The sequence below is a fragment of the Leucoraja erinacea genome, chromosome 19, assembly GCF_028641065.1.
Source record: "Leucoraja erinacea ecotype New England chromosome 19, Leri_hhj_1, whole genome shotgun sequence".
Lineage (NCBI taxonomy): Eukaryota > Metazoa > Chordata > Chondrichthyes > Rajiformes > Rajidae > Leucoraja > Leucoraja erinaceus.
The window spans coordinates 20,076,659-20,095,611 of record NC_073395.1 but is presented as its reverse complement, the minus strand read 5'-3'; the positions used below and the strand labels follow the sequence as shown (position 1 = coordinate 20,095,611).

General features: G+C 46.9%; 1 protein-coding gene across 3 annotated transcripts in view; it reads left to right on the top strand.

Moving 5' to 3' along the window:
- The window catches only part of syt1a (synaptotagmin Ia), a 214,160-nt gene that overhangs the window by 70,740 nt on the left and 124,467 nt on the right, over window positions 1-18,953 (top strand). The gene's annotated exons all lie outside the window — the stretch shown is intronic.

Here is an 18,953-nt window from a genome sequence, read left to right as displayed (position 1 = left end):
TTCTCTCTGCTCAGGGAACTGCACTTTATCCGCGCAATTAAAGTTTTAAAAAAACTTGCGCTTATAACACATTCCATGACCTCTGAAAACTGCAAAGCATTTTGGTGGCAGTGAGAGAAATTGTAGACGCCGTTGTAATTAAGTCATCTTTAACCTGGGGGGACTGTCTAGAAAATAGGACTGTTAATATCCTCACAGCATGAGCATACACACAACAGCGTCAGAACGAGCAGATAATTCACACTTTGGTTATAAATTGGTTGGAACAAAGAGAGGAACTCTCGTCAGCTCTTCTTCAGGGGTGAATTTTCTTGTCAGTTCTCCTAGCTACCGAGTCAGTCACATTGCACGGAATCAGGCCCTTCGGCCCACTGAGTCTCTGCTGAGGTTGGACAAACTTGGATTGTTTTCTCGGGAGCATGAGAGTTTGAGGAGAAACTGAACAGATGTCTGTAAAATTCTGCGGTGCATAGATAGGGTAGATAGTCAGAACTTTTTTCTCAGGGTGGAAACGTCAAAGACTCGTGGGCATAGAATTAAGGCGTGAAGGGGGGGAAAGTGTAAAGGAGATGTGCAGGGCAGATATTTTACTCAGAGAGGGGTGGGTGCCTGGTACACGCTGCCAAGAGTGTGGCGGAGGCAGTTATGAAAGAGGTCTTTAAGAGACTGCTAGTTAGGCACATGGACATAGAGTAATACAGTGTGGAAACAGGCCCTTCGGCCCAACTCGCCCACACCGGCCAACAATGTCCCAGCTAGACTAGTCCCACTTGCCTGCACTTGGTCCATATCCCCCCAAACCTGTCCTATCCATGTCTAACTGTTTCTTAAACGATGGAGTAGTCCCAACTTCAACTACCTCCTCTGGCAGCTTGTTCCATACACCCATCACCCTTTGTGTAAAAAAGTTACCCCTCGGATTCCTATTAAATGTTTTCCCCTTCACCTTGAACTTATGCCCTCTGGTCCACGATACCCCTACTCTGGGGAAGAGACTCTGTGCATCTACCCAATCTATTCCTCTCGTGATTTTTTATACCTCTATAAGATCTCCCCTCATCCTCCTGCGCTCCATGGAATAGAGACCCAGCCTACTCAACCTTTCCCTTTAGCTCACACCCTTTAGTCCTGACAACATCCTCAAAATCCATTTCAAGCTTGACAATATCTTTCCTATAACATGGTGCCCAGAACTGGACACAATATTCTAAATGCGGTCTCACCAACGTTTTATACAGCTGCAACATGACCTCTCAACTTCTATACTCAATACTCTGACTGATGAAGGCCAAAGTGCCAAAAGCCTTTTTGACCACCTTATCCACCTGCAACTCAATCTTCAAGGAACCATGCACCTGTACTCCTAGATCCCTCTGCTCTACAACACTACCCAGAGGCCTACCATTTACAGTGCAGGTCCTGCATTTGTTCGACATCCCATAAATGCAACACCTCACACTTTTCTGTATTAAAGTCCATCAACCATTCCTCTGCCCACCTGGCCAATCGATCCAGATCCTGCTGCAATCGTTCACAACCATATTCACTATCAGCAAAACCACTAAACACGACAGTACCTTCAGTACTTCTTCGATATCAACCCTGACTGCTCTCAAGACACTTCCAGTGACTGCTCCAATTCCTCAGTCCTACTGTCGTTCTCCTTGGTAAATGCAGAAGAGAAATACTCATTTAGGACCTTGCCCATCTCCTGTGGCTCCACACCGCTTTGATTCCTGAGAGGTCCCACTCTCTCTCTAGTTATCCTTCTCCCCCTTATGTATTTATAAAATATTTTGGGATTGTCCTTAATGCTACCCGCCAGAGCTATCTCCTGGCCCCATTTTGCCCTGCTGATTTGCTTTTTAGTTGACTCCTTAGTTCCCGAAACTACTCCAGGGATGCACTTGATCCCAGCTGCCTATACCTGTCCCATGCATCCTTCTTTTTGTTTTTAACTAATGTCTCAATTCCACTCATCAGCCAAGCTTCCTTGCGTTTGTCTGCTTTTCCCTTCACTCTAACGGGGACGTACACATCCTGAGCTTTCTTCAGCACACTTTTAAAAACATCCCACTTGGCCGATGTTCCTTTCCCCTCAAATAACCTGATCCAGTCAACTTGAGCGAGACCTTCTCTCATACCTTCAAGGTCGGCCTTACCCCAGTTGAGCATTTTAACACATGGACCTTCTCCGTCCCTATCCATAACTCACTTAAACCTGATCGAACTGTGGTCACTGGTTCCCAAAAGGCTCCTCCACACACACTTCATTAACTTGCCCTTCCCAATTTCCCAATACTAGATCCAGCATTGCCCTCTCATGTGTGGGGGCCTCCACATAGTGCTTAAGAAAACTCTCCTGAACACTTTTGAGGAATTGCACCCCATCAGAACCCTTCATAGAAACATAGAAAATAGGTGCAGGAGTAGGCCATTCGGCCCTTCGAGCCTGCACCGCCATTCAATATGATCATGGCAGATCATCCAACTCAGTATCCCATACTCCCTAATCCCTTTAGTCACAAGGGCCACATCTAACTCCCTTAAATATAGCCAATGAACTGGCCTCAACTACCTTCTGTAGCAGAGAATTCCACAGATTCACCACTCTCTGTGTAAATTCACCACCAAATTCACCACAGATTCGCCACTTTCTTTCATCATTCATGCTATGATTTTCCCAGTCAATATTGGGAAAGTTAAAATCCTCTACTATAACAACCTTATTCGACCGGCAGCTGTCTGCAATCTCCCGGCACATTTGTTCTTCTAATTCCCGTTGACTATTTGAGGGTCTGTATACACCCCCAACAAGGTGATCATCCCTTTCTTGTTCCTCAACTCCACCCATATACGGAGCCTGACTAGACGAACTGTCTGTAATGTCACGTCTGAACACAGCCGTGACATCCTCCTTAACCAACAATGCAACTGAAGCTCCTGTACCCCGGAACATTGAGCTGCCAGTCCTGCCCCTCCCTTAACCAGGTTTCAGTCATGGCTACAACGTCCCAGTCACTCGTACCTATCCATGCCCTAAGCTCATCTGCCTTACCCGTCAGGCCCCTTGCATTAAAATATGTGCAGTTATAAACCAACTCTCCTTCCTCGCTCTCCGCCTTTCTCCTGCCTATTCTGTCCACTAACCTTTCCCACACCACCCTCCATACCAACCTCTAGCCTCTCGCTTGCCTCTGTCCTGCACGTGATCCCACCCCCCTGCCAATCTAGTTTAAACCCTCCCGTGTAGCAGTGAAATAGAGGGGTATGAATTGGGTGCAGATTTGTTTAACTTGGAAACATGTACAGCATGGGCATTGTGGGCTGAAGGGCCTGACCCCGGGGCTATACTCTTTATTTTATGTTCAATGAAGGGAGAGGGGGAAGCATATGGAAAAGACTAAATTGAAGAAATACATGGCTGAATCTACAAACACAAAAGTCTATTTTAATAGTCGCATTGGATAAAACTGCCTGGCTCTTAAGAACTGAAAATTAGTGCTGTCGTATGGAACCCATCTGTTACACCGTCTCTGCATTCCATTCATGTTGCTTCCAGCTGATTCTTTTATCATTACCATTTGTTTTATTGAAGATTTTATTCCACTCGCTCTAAAGCTGGTGTGAAAGTAGCTGGAACCTTGTAAACCTCACTGGAAGCAGATTGTAACATTCATCATGGAGCTAGATTGTTTAGAAAATGTTGGTTTTGCTTTGCGTGTTACAGTGAGGAGCCTTTGTTTGAATGCCATCCACTCAAATCAGATCATACTATACATGAGTACAACATGCAGTGCAAGAATGCATGGGAAAGGTGTTGTTTAGTTCAGTTCATTGTTTTTTTAAATTTTTTTTTTAAGTTCATTGTTAAACATGGGCAGGATAAATTCCATCATCGATATTGGTAAATGGAATGAACAGAGAGAGGAGATTACTGGGGCAGGTACGATCACACCTTTTAAAAGACATTTGGACAGATACATGGATAGGAAAGGTTTATAGGGATATAGGCCAAACATGGGCAGATGGGACTAGTGTAGATAGGGCATCTTGGTTGGCATGGGCAGATTGTCTCCACAGGCCTGTTTCCAATCTGTATGACTCCATGATTCTACCTGGAAGAAACCCACGCAGTGCGTGCAAACTCCACACTGACAGGTAGATGGATAGGAAAAGTTTAGAGGGATATGAGGCCAAACATGGGCAGATGGGACTAGAGAAGATGGAGCTTGTTGGTCGGGGTGGGCCGAAGGGCCTGTTTCCGTGCTGTATGGCTCTAAGATTCTATGACTCTAAAACTGCGCACAATATTCCAAATATGGCCTCCCCAGTGGCTGATAAAGCCTCGCTGTATGAGAGTTTAAACCTTTGTTTTAAACCTTTGTTTTAAAATGGCATTCGAGTTCTCCGTGACAATGTGGCTTTAAATTTGGATGTTCGGCAGTCGGCCCTGAAGAAGCTGCACTTGACAAACGGATAAACGGCAGCTGGTGAAATCCAAACCCAATTTGTCAGCGTTGAGAACAAGATCTCTTCCACAGTGGGAGCTGACCTTGAGGTGGCAGCCAGCAGCAGCGTGCGTGGACCTGGTCCAAGGCTGTAATGAGGTCTGGAGAAGAATGATTCTGGGGAAGCTCAAACTGGCCAGGTTATTGGTGAGGAGGTGCTCCCCTGATAAGGCAGTTCACAATGTCTTCCATAGCCCTGCTGATGACATTTAGTGTCATAGTCATACAGCAAGGAAACAGGCCCTTGGGCCCATCTTTCCCATGCCAATCAAAATGCCTCGCCTACGCTGGTCCCACCTACCCTCATTTGGTCCACGTCCCTCTAAACCTTTTCTATCCATGTACCTGTCCAAATATCTTTTATAAAAGTCATAAATACTGAGATACAATGAAATGATGATGGTTTGCGTGCCATCAAATCAAATCAGACCACACATGAGCACAACAGACATCGTTAAAACGCATGTAGGAAGTAACTGCAGATGGAGATAAGCACAAAGTGCTGGAGTAACTTCGCTGCTCAGGCAACATTTCTGACGAAAAAGAATAGGTGACATTTCGAGCCGGAATCTTTCTTCTTCAGACTGAACATAGAGGTGGGGGTGGGGGCGTGAAACTGACCAGAAGGAACCAGGGTCGGCAACTGATGACCTCAGGAAGGGTGGGGTCCATAATGGCCCACGGTTAGTTGGGGAAGGGGCGACAACAAGAGGGATACACAGATGTGGACAGTGGAACTGGTAGAACGACTAGGGTGGGGTGGACAGAGGGGAGGGCAGGGGATGGAAGAGTTAAGAAAGTATGTTCTATTAAAGACGCATCTCTGCTCCCTGACATTTATTATTCTGAGCCACAATGGAGGACACAAGCTCAGCCTGGTGACCTGGCCATGTACACTCTGCTTCCTTTCACCCTTCATTAAGCTCAACGCCAATACAAGATTTACATTAAGTAATTTCAAGCCTTGGTGGCCTTCCTTTAAACATATCTTCTGTACAATTGATTAGCATAATGAAGGCAATATGAATGATAGCCAACGGACTCATTAAAGTTTCTTCAATTATTTAATGTGTTTCTTGAACATTTTATGTGCTGAAGTGTTCCTCAGACACAGCAACTTTATCTCTGTTGACATTTATATCCCTATTATCGTTACTTATTACTTCAGATCAATTTAAGCGTGGAATTTAAAGCTTCAGGCTGGGATTTTCTTTCTGTTGCTTGCACAAAATTACCAGCAGCCTGTGACCAATCCGTTGGCCATTGAAGATTTTTTTTATCCCATAGAGGTGTACATGATCTTCTCGAGGAGTACAAAATCATGAGAGGAATAGATCTTTTTGATCTTTTTGTCAGAGTTGGGGACTCAAGAACCCGTGGACATAATGTAGGTTTAAGGTGAGATGGGAGAGATTTAATAGGAACCTGAGGGGTGACTTTTTTACACAAAGGGCGGTAGACGTATGGAACAAGCTGCTGGAGGAGGTATGTGTAGGAAGGAACTGCAGATGCTGCTTTACACCGAAGATAGACACAAAACGCTGGAGTAACTCAGGCAGTATCTCTGGACAGAATGCTGGAGGGACAGGCAGCATCTTTGGACAGAAGAAACGGGTGATGTTTCAGGTCAAGATGCTTCTTCTGACTAATGCTTCCTGTGTGAAAAAGGGTCTCGACCCGAAACGTCACCCATTCTTTCTCTCCAGACATGAATGAATGAATGAATGAATGAATGAATGAATGAATGCATGCATGAATGAATGCATGAATGAATGGATGGATGAATGAATACGTTTATTGTCATTGCACGATACTGTGCAACAAAATTCCGTTACATCTCCTCCGGTTAAAAAATACAAACACGACAACCATTGACACATATGTACACTTATTAGTAAAAATAATAAATAAGTATTTAAAAAGAATTTTAAAAGAATGTTGCATTTCTGAGAATTACATTTTGCTTCCCCAGTGTTCTCTATTGGAATTAAGTTATTTTATCGCACATGGGTAGAACCTATTTTTTAGTCTACAGAGACCTGAATCGCCTCCCAGAGGGTAGCTGAGTGAAAAGGTGGTTGGCAGGGTGGGATGTGTCCTGCTTGATGTTTGTGGCCCGGCGCAAGCATCGGGCCCTGTATATATCATCCAAGGAGGGCAGTTGAGCGTTTGTAATGCTCTGTGCAGTTTTTATAACTCTCTGCAGCGCCCTCCTCTCAGCCACAGTGCAGCTAGCAAACCACACCAGGATGCCATAGGAGAGGATACTTTCCACGGCGCATCGGTAGAAGGACAGCAGCAGCGGCTGTGAGACGTTTGCTCTCCGCAGAGACCTCAGGAAATACAACCGCTGATGTGACTTCTTCACGAGAGTGACGGTGTTCATTTGCCATTTGAGGTCCTGGGAGATGTTTATTCCCAGGAACTTAAAGCCAGTGACTCTCTCCACCATGTCTCCTTTGATGTATAAAGGAGCAGGTTCCTCTCTCCTCTTCCTCCTGAAGTCAACGACCAGTTCTTTTGTCTTTGATGGGTTGAGTACCAGGTTGTTTTTGGTACACCAGGCAGTCAGTTTTTGGACTTCATCTCTGTAGGCAGACTCATCGTTGTTGTTTATCAGTCCCACCACAGTCGTGTCGTCCGCAAACTTGATGATCCTGTTTGTACTGTGTGTTGGTGTACAGTCATAAGTGTATATTATATACAAGATGGGACTCGGCACACAACCTCCTGTGCTGAGCGTCAGGACTGGGGAGTAATTGGACCCCATCCTGACAGTCTGTGGCGGTCTGTTAAGAAGTCCTTAATCCATCTGCATGTGTTTGCATTAACACCCAGATCAGGCGGTTTGTCCACCATTCTGCTGGGAATGATGGTATTAAATGCTGAACTAAAATCTACAAATAACATCCTCACATATGAGCCAGGGCGCTCCAGATGTGTCAGTGCAGAATGTAGAGCCATGTTGATGGCATCCTCCGTTGACCTATTAGCTCTATATGCAAACTGAAGCTGATCCAGGGTGGATGGGAGAGAGGACTTAATGTGGGCCAGGACCAGCAGTTCAAAACACTTCATCACCGTTGAAGTGAGAGCAACAGGTCTATAGTCATTCAAGCTGGTAATGGATATTTTTTTGGGAACAGGTACGATGGTAGCAGTCTTGAAGCATTTAGGGACAGTGCATGTTGACAGAGAGAGGTTAAAGATGTCGCTAAAAACCTCCGCTAACTGGTCTGCACAGTCCCGCAATACTCTCCCTGGGATGCCATCTGGGCCAGCAGCCTTCCTGGGGTTGACATGCTGCCCGTCTTGCTGCGTTACTCCAGCAGTTTGTGTCTATCTGCCGGAGGAGGTAGTTGAGGCAGGTAGTATCGCATTGCTTAAGAAACATTTAGTCAGGTACACGGATAGGACAGGTTTAGAGGGGTATGGGCCAAACGCAGGGAGTCCGGGTGGGAACCAGGGGAGGAAATCCTACCAGAACAATTAGGATTTGTGTTTCCATCCACACACACACACAGAAACTGAACACTGTGCTCGAAAGTTTTACCGCTTTAAATAATTTATGCACCATGTTATTCCTCTTGATCTGCCTTCAGAATTCAGTGCATGCAAAACAAGTGGCTTTTATTTTAATTGCACGCAGGTTGAATAATCACCTTGAATACATAAATCCGGAAAATAAATACTCCTGCCTTTCCTTCCTGGCACAAGAATGTCAGCAAAGTTAGAAAGTGACGGGATTATTTTTGAAAGCAGCATGCTGTTTTTTAGCTGCAGTTCCCCGCTGTGCTTTTGAACAGCGAGTATTAGCATTGAAACAACCTGTCTTTCAAGCTCAAAGTGAGGCACTCTGAAAAGGCAAATGTGAAGTTTTTAATTGAAGGGTGCATGATCGCCGTTACAAAAGGCATGGTACGTTTTACCAATTCGCCCTCTTATAAGTAGACTGGGGTGATAATTCCTGCTGAGCTGCGGCAAACTGTGTCCCTCCAGCCACGGATCTCCAGAGGAAATGTGCATCAGATACCAAGCAGTCGATAGGGGGAAGCAAAGGGATTCAGGTCTGCACAATTCCAAAAGGGGTCGGCATGATGCAGAGACAAAGATTTACGAGGATGTTGCCGGGATTCGAGGGTTTGAGCTACAGGGAGAGGTTGAGCAGACTGGGACTCTGTTCCTTGGAGTGCAGGAGGATGTGGGGTGATCTTGTAGAGGTGTATAATATTGTGAGAGGAATAGATCGGGCGGACGTGAGTCTCTTGCCCAGGGTCGGGGATTCGAGGAGCTACCTACTGTAGGTTTGAGGTAAAGGGGGAAAGATTGAATAGGTATCTGAGGGTTAACGTTTTCCACACACAGGGTGGTGGGTGTATGGAGCGAGCTGCCAGAGGAGGTAGTTGAGGCAGGGACTATTGCAATGTTTAAGAAACAATTACACATGAATAGGAAAGGTTTACAGGGATGTGGGCCAAACGCAGGCAGGCGGGACAAGTGTAGATGGGACAGGTTGGCCAGTGTGGGCAAGTTGGGCCGAAGGGCCTGTTTCCACACTGTATGACTCCATCTACAGAAGCGGGTTCATACCAAAGATAAACGCAAAGTGCTGGAGTAATTCTGCGGGTCTCTGGAGAAAAAGGATGGATAACGTTTCGGGTCGGGACCATTCATTAGTCTGATTGTAGTTTGGAGGAGGAAACAAAGCATGGCAGTTAATAGGTAAACATGGCAGGGGGGGGGGGGGGGGGGGGAGGTTGATAGGCAGATGATTGGAAGAAAGGCCATAGATTAAAACAGGTGTGAGACCAGCTGATTGAAGAGTTGCGAACTGTGAAGCTAGAGGATGGAATGTGGGTGGATGAGGAGGGGGAGTGGAGGAGATGGGAGTCCCCTTCAGCTCCAGACCCGAAACGTCACCCATCCCTTTTCTCCAAAGATGCTGCTTGAGTTACTCCAGCACTTTGTGTCTATTTTACAAATTGTTCCAGGTCGGTGGAGCTTTTGAGATGGGACACTGGTTGAGTGGCCCTGGAGTGGAGCTCTGCCCTGGTGCTCTGCTGTGTATCTTTAACATGGAGATCACCCTTGGAGCTCCACTCTGGAGCTTTGGAACAGAAGCTGTGCCAAGAGATTCTGGAGTGGCAGCGGTTAATCAAGTCCTGGCTCAGGCACCGTTCAATGTGTGTACTTTAGTGATTCACAATAGATTTTAATTATAATGCATGTGGCATTACTCACAGTGAGTTGGATGGTACATTGTTTCACAAGGACCACATTAACAATGCAGCATCGAATGTCACTTTCCACCAGTCGTATAGAGTTGTTTATTTTTGTGCTGAATACAGAGAGTCCTCTCTTTCCTTCTGCCTCCGCATTACTCCCACCATCTCCCACCTTCACCCTGCTCCTTCCCCCTCCTTCATAATCGCTCTACAAAGCCGTGAGTGCACTGGGCATCAACGGGATGGTGAGGAGAAGAGCCATCAAGAACATCACAGAGGCAGCGGAGAAGGCCTCGAGATGGCTCTGGATCAGGGGGGGGGGGGGGGGGGGGGGGGGGGGGGGGGGCCACCTGGACACAAGACACAAGACATGATCTCATCAACCACAGCTGGGTCACCTGGATGAGGGTGTCTGATGTTGAAAGACCCGAAACACCCAATGTCCCCAGCTTACATCACTGATGATGTGTTCAGGAGCATCAATAGGTGTCTTTTTTTTCTATCAATCCTGACCAAGGTCTCCCATTTCCCTTTTATCCCCCCCTCTTCCCCTCTTCCCGTCTTCCCCCTTCACCCTCCCCCTCTCTCTCCACCAGACCCCTCTCTCCAGCTTTACATTTCTCTCCTCGTCTTCTTATCTCCCCCTTTCTCTGAAGAAGCGTCTCGATCCCGAAACGTCGCCTATCCATGTTCTCCAGAGATGGTGCCTGACCCACTGAATGTCCATTCTTCCAATTTTCGGTTAAGACGAAGGACACAAAGTGCTGGAATAACAGCATAGAAAACATCGAAAATAAGTGCAGGAGTAGGCCATTCGGCCCTTCGAGCCTGCACTGCCATTCAATATGATCATGGCTGATCATCCAACTCGGTATCCTGCACCTGCCTTCTCTCCATACCCCCTGATCCCTTTAGCCACAAGGGCCACATCTAACTCCCTCTTAAATATAGCCAATGAACTAGCCTCAACTACCTTCTGTGGCAGAGAATTCCACAGAGTCATCACTCTGTGTAAAAAAAATGATTTTCTCATCTCCTAAAAGACTTCCCCCTTATCCTTAAACTGTGGCCCCTTGTTCTGGACTACCCCAACATCGGGAATAATCTTCCTGCATCTAGCCTGTCCAACCCCTTAAGAATTTTGTAAGTTTCTATAAGATCCCCCCTCAATCTTCTAAATTCTAGCGAGTACAAGCCGAGTCTATCCAGTCTTTCTTCCTATGAAAGTCCTGCCATCCCAGGAATTAGTCTGGTGAACCTTCTCTGTACTCCCTCTATGGCAAGAATGGCAAGCATCTCTGGAGGACATGGATAGGTGACTTTTTTGGGTCGAGACCCTTCTTCAGAATGATTGTGAGTGGGGGGGTTCCGGGAGGAAGAAAACCTGGAAAACTGGAAAATGGGAGAGGTCATGCATAGAGAAACTGGAGTGGGTCGCCTTTGTAGGCAACTATTAATTGGAACACACAAGCAATAAGGTTCAAAAATCTGTCAACATTTCTGTTTTAATATAATAGTAACCCAGGGTGCAAATGAATCATGTTACTACCTTGTTTACGATAAACAAATAATTCCGTGTTAATCAGTTTTCACTGGGCGGAAGCACATCTCCAATATCAGTTAGGAATCCCTGAAGAAATAGGATCAGTGACGTTTTGGATCGGGACACTCCTTTAGAGTCTGAAGAAGGGTCCGATGCAAAACGTCACCCATCCTTTTTCTCCAGAGGTGCAGCCTGACCCACTGAGTTAGTTACTCCTTCACTTTGTGTCCATCTTTGGTGGAAAGCAGCATCTATCAGCATTTACTTCTCCAATCCATTAGGAATCAGTTCATTGACATCAGTACTACTGGCAGTTCATAGAGCAGATTTATAGGTCAATGCAATTTACACTGTAAGTAAATGTTGGCACTACCTTGGTGTAAAACCCTGGAGTACTACTCTTGCTGAACCAGTTCAACAAACTGAGCATGAATTTACTGATTCATAAAACTAGAGTGGGTAGCCTATGTAGGCAGCTATTAATTGGAACACACATGCAATAAGGTTCAGAAATCTGTCAACATCTCTGTTTTAATATAATAGTAACCCAGGGTGCAAATGAATCATATTACTGCCTTGTTTATGATAAACAAATAATTCCGCATTAAGCAAGACTTTGGATGTGTGAGGCAAATGGTTATTAATCTATGAAAGCTGCGGTATCGTCTACAGTACATCAGACTATCTGTCCTGAGTCAGAGAAGGAGTCTGCAACTTGTGGAGGAATAGCCAGGGACCAGGCTTTTTTTTTTTTTTTTTACCCCTACCTACCGTGTGTGTCCTTCAGACTAGCAGATGGCTCATCCCTGAACAGCTCCGTAAAGGAGGACTCTCTGATTTATGGGCTGTTCCCAGGGACACATTCAGAGCTGGACATCAAGTACATTTGAAGATGCACTTTACAGCATTGATGTGCAGAGGGATCTTGGGCTCCAAGCCCACAGCTGTTTGAAAGTGGCAACACAAGTAGATAGAGTGGAAAAGACTACACAAGACTTTATTGACTACAGAATTAGCCACTACCCCCGGTAAATGAGCAATTGCAATTCTCTGCTTCTAAAGTATTTTGGAATAATACCGAGCTTGATGGTAGGTTGAAAGAAAATCCTTTTTTTTTGCCGAGAGAGAGAGAGAGACTCAGATCCATTTATTTTCCCCCAAAACTACAAGCTACACACTGACTCTCAGATCAACCGTTTCTTGCCATTGAAGCTCTTTTTCTTTACAAACAATATTTCATCCTTTGGCACGTGGAAACTCAGGACCCCATTCTTTGATGGTGAAGGTCACGGTGTCTATCTGCTAACAATCACACGTGTAGGCTGCCTTTAAGCGTTAATCTTGTCCACCATGCTCCTGTTAGAAAGCAAGATGTTGCTCGATTCTGTGACGTAGAAAATAGAAATGGAAGCCATTTGGCCCTTCGACCCTGTTCTGCCATCCAATACAGTCAAGTAGGACACTCTATCTCAATGCAATATTCCTACTCTCTCCCCCACACCCCATAATGCTGCAAAATTGTAGTAATATTGTAGATACAGTCTATATAGTTATATATCTCTCAACTCGTCCTCTTTCGATTTGCGTTATTTATAAATCTGCGCAAAAACGGTACCCGATAATGCTACGGTTTTTTGCCACTTTACTTGCCATTCTCTTGTGCTGCAAGTGCATCCATTTTTGTTCCGATCGGTGAAAGTTATTGGTCTTCTCTCCTGTCATTTGCCGAGATGGCGACGCCCCTTCCGGCACCCGCTGTCAATCACTAGCAGCGAGAATAAAGCTGAAGGAGTGGAGTAGGCAGGGTGTGGGCGGGGAATGTGTTCGCGGGAGGTGGCGGCGGCGACCACCACGAGGAGCCGGGACCCGCTGAGTGCGACAGGAGCCGGAGATGGGAGCCGCTGTGTGAGTCCGGAACCAGGTCCTGGAGCCAGTGAGTGTGGTCGGAGCCAGGGCCGGGAGCCGCTGAGCCCACACACCCCACATACCCCACACACCCCTCTCTTCCCTCCCCCCCTACCATACACACCGCTCCCCACCTCCCACATGCACTCCCTCTCCTACACCCACACCCCCCCCTCCCCCACACACACACCCTCCCCCACCCACCCCTCCTCCCCCCCGTACCACCACCCCTCCCCCAAACACACACCCCTCCCTCACACGCCTCACACCCCCCCCCTGCCCCACACCCCCCTCCCTCACAAGCCTCCCTCCCCAACATCCCCCCTCCCCCACATCCCCCTCCCCACACACCCCTCCTCTCCCACACCCCCCTCCCCCAACCCCCCCCCACCCCCCCACCCCACCCCCCCCTTCCCCCTCACCCACACCCCCCTCTCTCCCCCCCCCCCCCCCCCCCCCCCCCCCCCCCAACCCCCACACTCCTTCACACCCCCTCTGAATCCGTGGAGATCATAGTTAGGTGATGTTTATGTTGACACCCTTCTTCAGATTGATAGCACAGCCTGACCACATTCTAGATTCAGGACAGTTTCTTCCCAGCTGTCATCAGGCAACTGATCTATCCTATCAACAGCTCGAGAGCTGTCCTGACCAGCCATCTACCTCATTGGAGACCCATAAACTATATTTATTTGGACTTTACTGGGCTTTATCTTGCACTAAACATTATTCCTTTTATCCTGTATCTGTACACTGTGGACCGTTTGATTGTAATCATGTATAGTGTTTCCGCTGACTGGATAGCATGCAACAAAAAGCTTTTCACTGTACCTCGTTACACGTGACAATAATAAACTAAACTAGCAATCCCTGTACATTAGCACTATCCTACACACTAGGGACAATTTTTACTGAAGTTAACCTACAGACCTGCACGCCTTTGGAGTGTGGGACGAAACCGAAGAAAAACCTACGTGTTCATGGGGAGAACGTACAAACTCTGTACAGACAGCACCCCTAGTCAGGATCGAACCCAGGTCTCTGGCGCTGTAAGGCAGCGACTCTATCGCTGTGTCGCCATGCCTCCCAATTTAAAAAAAATCCTTTTTCTTAGACATGGAGACAGAAGGTTAGAGAGCACTTACTAAACTAATCTAATCTAAACCAAGCTAAACTAAATACAAGCAGAATGTTGCAAGATCCCGCTGGTACTTAGTCTCGGCGTTGGTTCTGTGAACCATTCAACATTTCCTTGAGCTTCGTCTGCTTTGATCTGTCTTTTTCACACCTAACCCTTCCACATCTCTAGTCTCCCCCTCCCCTGACTTTCAGTCTGAAGAAGGGTCTCGACCCGAAACGTCACCCATTCCTGCTCTCCGTAGATGTTGCCTGTCCCGCTGAGTTCTTGTGTCGATCTTCGGTGTAAACCAGCGCTTGCAGTTCCTTCCTACACTGTTGTTGCGTTGTTCCCTCTGTGTAATCAGCGGTTGCAGGTGAGGTGATGGGGGAAGGGGCTATGCATCATTGGAGGCTTGCGCAATGGAGGCTGATTGCAGCTACCAGCCGGAGTGACAGGATCAGTGGGTTGCACAGGGCTAATGGCAGCCTCCTGCTGAAGGTCGTTAGCTCCCTTTCACAGTCGAGTCAATAGCTCTCTCCTTGACTCAGCCCCTCCAATTATATCGTCAGCAGCCATTGTTTAAGTACGGCTGAAGCAAAAGGAACACCATCGCTCTGTTTAACTCTTTGATAGCTTGGGAGAACTTCCCATCACCTTAGAGTCAAGAGTGTTTTATTGTCATATGTCCCATATAATGACATTCTTATGCCCCTGTCCCACTTAGGAAACCTGAACGGAAACCCCTGGGCACTTTGCGCCCCACCCAAGGTTTCCGTGCTGGTTCCCGGAGGTTCCCGGAGGTTTTTGTCAGTCTCCCTACCTGCTTCCACTACCTGCAACCTCCGGCAACCACCTGCAACCTCCGGGAACCGCGAGGAAACCTTGAGTGGGGCGCAAAGTCTCCAGAGGTTGGGTGGGGCGCAAAGTCTCCAGAGGTTTCCATTCAGGTTTCCTAAGTGGGACAGGGGCATAACTTGCTGCACCACAACAGCATATGTAAACATAGTACACTGTAAACAATATAATAAACAAGAAAGGAAATGAAAAAGTTAATTGTGTGTGTGTGTGTATGTAGTCTATGTAGTTTGGAGCTTATTTGGTGGTTGATGTGTTGAACGTTGTGTTGTGATGGCCGTAGGGAAGAAGGTGTTCCTGAACCTGGACGTTACGGTTTTCAGGCTCCTGTATCTTCTGCTAGGAGTAATATGAGAGTGTGGCCATGGTGGTGTGGGTCTCTGATGATCCTGGCTGCGTTTTTGAGGTAGGGACTCCTGTAAATCCCTTGGATGGTGGGGAGGTCAGTGACAGTGACCGTGACGGACTGGTCAGTGTCCACCACTTTTTGCAGTCTTCTTTGCTCCTGGGCATTCAAGTGCCGAATCAGGCCGTGATTTAACCAGTCAATACTGTCCACCTGTAAAAGTTCCAGAGAGTCCTCGCTGACAAACCGAGTCTCCACAATCTTCTCAGCAAGTAGATCTTCATAAATATGCATGCCCAGGAATTTGAAGCTTTTGACTCTCTCCAGCATCGTCCCGTCGATATAAACAGGTTTGTGGGTCCTCGTCCCTCCCTTTCCAAAGTCCACAATCAGCTCCTTGGTCTTACTGTCATTGAGAGCCAGCTTGTTGTGCTGGCACCATTTGGTCTGTCGATCGATCTCACTTTTATACTCAGACTCATCACCATCTGTAATTCATCCACAACGGTGGTGTCGTCGGCGAACTTGAAGATGAAGTTTGCACTGTGTCCGGCTATACAGTCATGAGTATAGTGAGTGAGTATGGAGCATGGGGGCTGAGCACGCAGCCTTGAGATGCTCCAGTACTGATGATTATCGATGGAAGAAATGTTGCTGCCAATTCAAATAGACTGTGGTCAGTGATGAGGAAGTCGAGGATCCAGTTGCAGAGAGATGTGCAGAGACCCAGTTCCGTGAGCTTGGTAACTAGCTTGGAGGGGATGATAATATTGAATGCTGAGCTGTAGTCTATTAACAACAGCCTGATGTATGTGTTTTCTTTGTCCAAGTGCTCCAGTGCAGAATGGAGAGCCAGTGAGATCGCATCCGTTGACCTGTTGTGGCGGTAGGCGAATTGTAATGGGACGTAATAGTATTTTACTGTAATATTGTAATCGAACAGGATGGATATGATGGCACTAGAGAAGGAATCTTTTCAGCAGCACTTCAAGGGAATCTGAGGGGCACGTTAATCACCCAAAGTTTAGGGAGTAAAATCCTGTCACCAATTTGGGGCAGTACAGTGGAGCAGTGGTAGAGTTGTTGCCTTACAGCGCCAGAGACTCTGACTACGGGTGTTGGCTGTTTGCAAGTTCTCCCTGCGGGTGCGTGGGTTTTCTCCAGGTATTCTGGTTTCCTCCCACATTCCAAAGACGTACATGTTTGTAGGTTAATTGGCTTCTGTAAAAAATGTAAATTGCCTAGTGTGTAGGATAGTTCTAGTATATGGGGTGATTGGTGGTCGGTGGGCCGAAGGGCCTGTTTCTGCCCTGCATCTCAAAAATCTAAAAGTCTGAAGCATCCTTTCCTCCCCAGAGTCCGTTACTCCACCATCTGATATCAGGCAGGCAGAGACAGAGATTTAGGTGATAGGATATCAGACTATGAGGGCACACACAATATTACAAGGGACACAATCTGATCGTTGTTTTGGTAGCAATAAAGTAGAGGCGAGAATGGATCACATTCACTCAGTCTAATTTCCTTTTGCAATCTGATAACATTATATATTACTTTTCTACTGCTGCTTTTAACTAAACCACACTGGCCAAGACCAAAACACATTCTCCCTGGACTTTGTATACTGTCCAATTCACCTCTACCCCATTGTGGACATTGGACTTTGTCTGTGGAACTGGTGCGCTACATTGCTGGGAACTATATTCTGCGCTCTGCATCGTCCCCTTTGCTCTACCTGTTGTACTTAAGTTTGACGAGTCAAGAGAGAGTCACGAGTATGTAATTATCATATGTACTGAAATGGGACAATTACATTTGGGGCGGCACAGTGGCGCAGCGGTAGAGCTGCTACCTTACAGCGCCAGAGATCCGGGTTCAATCCTGACTATGGGTGGCTGTATGGAGTTTGCACGTTCTCCCTGTGACCGCGTGGGTTTTCTCCAGGTGCTCTGATTTCCACCCATATTCCAAAGACGTACAAGTTTGTAGGTAAATTGTCCCTGGTGCGTAGGATGGAACTAGTCTTGGGCAGCGCGGACTCGGTGGGCCGAAGGGCCTGGTTCCACGCTGTATCTCCAAACCAAACTAAATTCTTACTTGCAGCAACACAACAGGTTTGTAACCAGTGTACTCAATAGATAATATTAATAAATAAAAAACGCAATATACAGCAGAGCAAACAAAACAAAGTCCAAAGTTACAGCCAAGGCAGTTTGGGGTTCGAGGTTTGGTGATGTTAGTAGCGTTCAATAGCCTGATAGTTGTTGGGAAGAAGCTGTTCCTGAACCTGGAGATCATGGTTTTCAGGCTCCTGTACCTTCATCCCGATAGCAGGAGTGAAATGAGAGCGTGGCCAGGGTGGTGTGGATCTTTGGTGATGCTGGCTGCCTTTTTGAGGCAGTACCTCTATATACATGTATACATTTGACTGTAGGTGGACATGTAGTGCTGGAGTAACTTAGCAGGTCGGGCAGCATCTCTGGAGAAAATGAATAACACAACTCTAATACATTGTGGTCTAACTTACTCCATTGTGGGTTATTCCAGCATTTTGTGTCTATCTTCAGCCATGATCATATTGAATGGCGGTGCAGGCTCGAAGGGCCGAATGGCCTACTCCTGCACCTAATTTCTATGTTTCTATAAACCCTTTAGCTCCTTCCTACACAGATACTTGATTGTATTTATGTATACTGTATCTGTTCTGTTTGGATAGCATACAAGATCAAAGCTTTTCACCATACCTTGTTACACGTGGCAATACTAAACCTGAACCTTAGAAGTAACGATGTTTCCACCATCCCTTTGACACAGATGCTGTTTTGCCTGCTGAGATCCTCCAGCGGTTTGAGTTAATCTCTCTCTGAGCTTTCTATTGGCATTGCACCAATTCCTTAAGCCGTCTCCTCGACGCATTTGCTTCCTTAGGCATCTGAGAAGATTTTGCATATCCACGAGGATTCTCTCAAACGTCTACGGATGCTCTTCATAGGGTATGTGGCCTGGTGTGGCCACATCTCAGCCTGGTGTGGCCACTGCTCTGCTCTTGACCGCCTGAGCCTGCAGCGAGTGGTCAACACAGCCCAGTCCTTCGCAGGCTCGGCAATTCCTCCCATCCAGTCCATCTTCACGGTGCGTCGCATCAGGAAGGGTGGAAGTATCATCAAGGAAGCCTGGCACCCTGGCCGTTCCCTTTTCTCTCGTCTACCTTCTGGGAGAAGATACAGGAGCCTGAAAACTCAGATGTCCAGACTTCAGAACCGCTTCTTCCCTGCTGTTTTGGATTGGCAGATGAGGGGAGAACCAGAGGACGTGGGTTTAAAGTGAGGGGGGAAAGATTTAATAGGAATCTGAGGTGTGACCTTTTCACACAAAGGGTGGTGGATGTATGGAACAAGGTGGCTGGAGGAGGTGGTTAAGGCAGGGACTATCGCAATGTTTAAGAAGC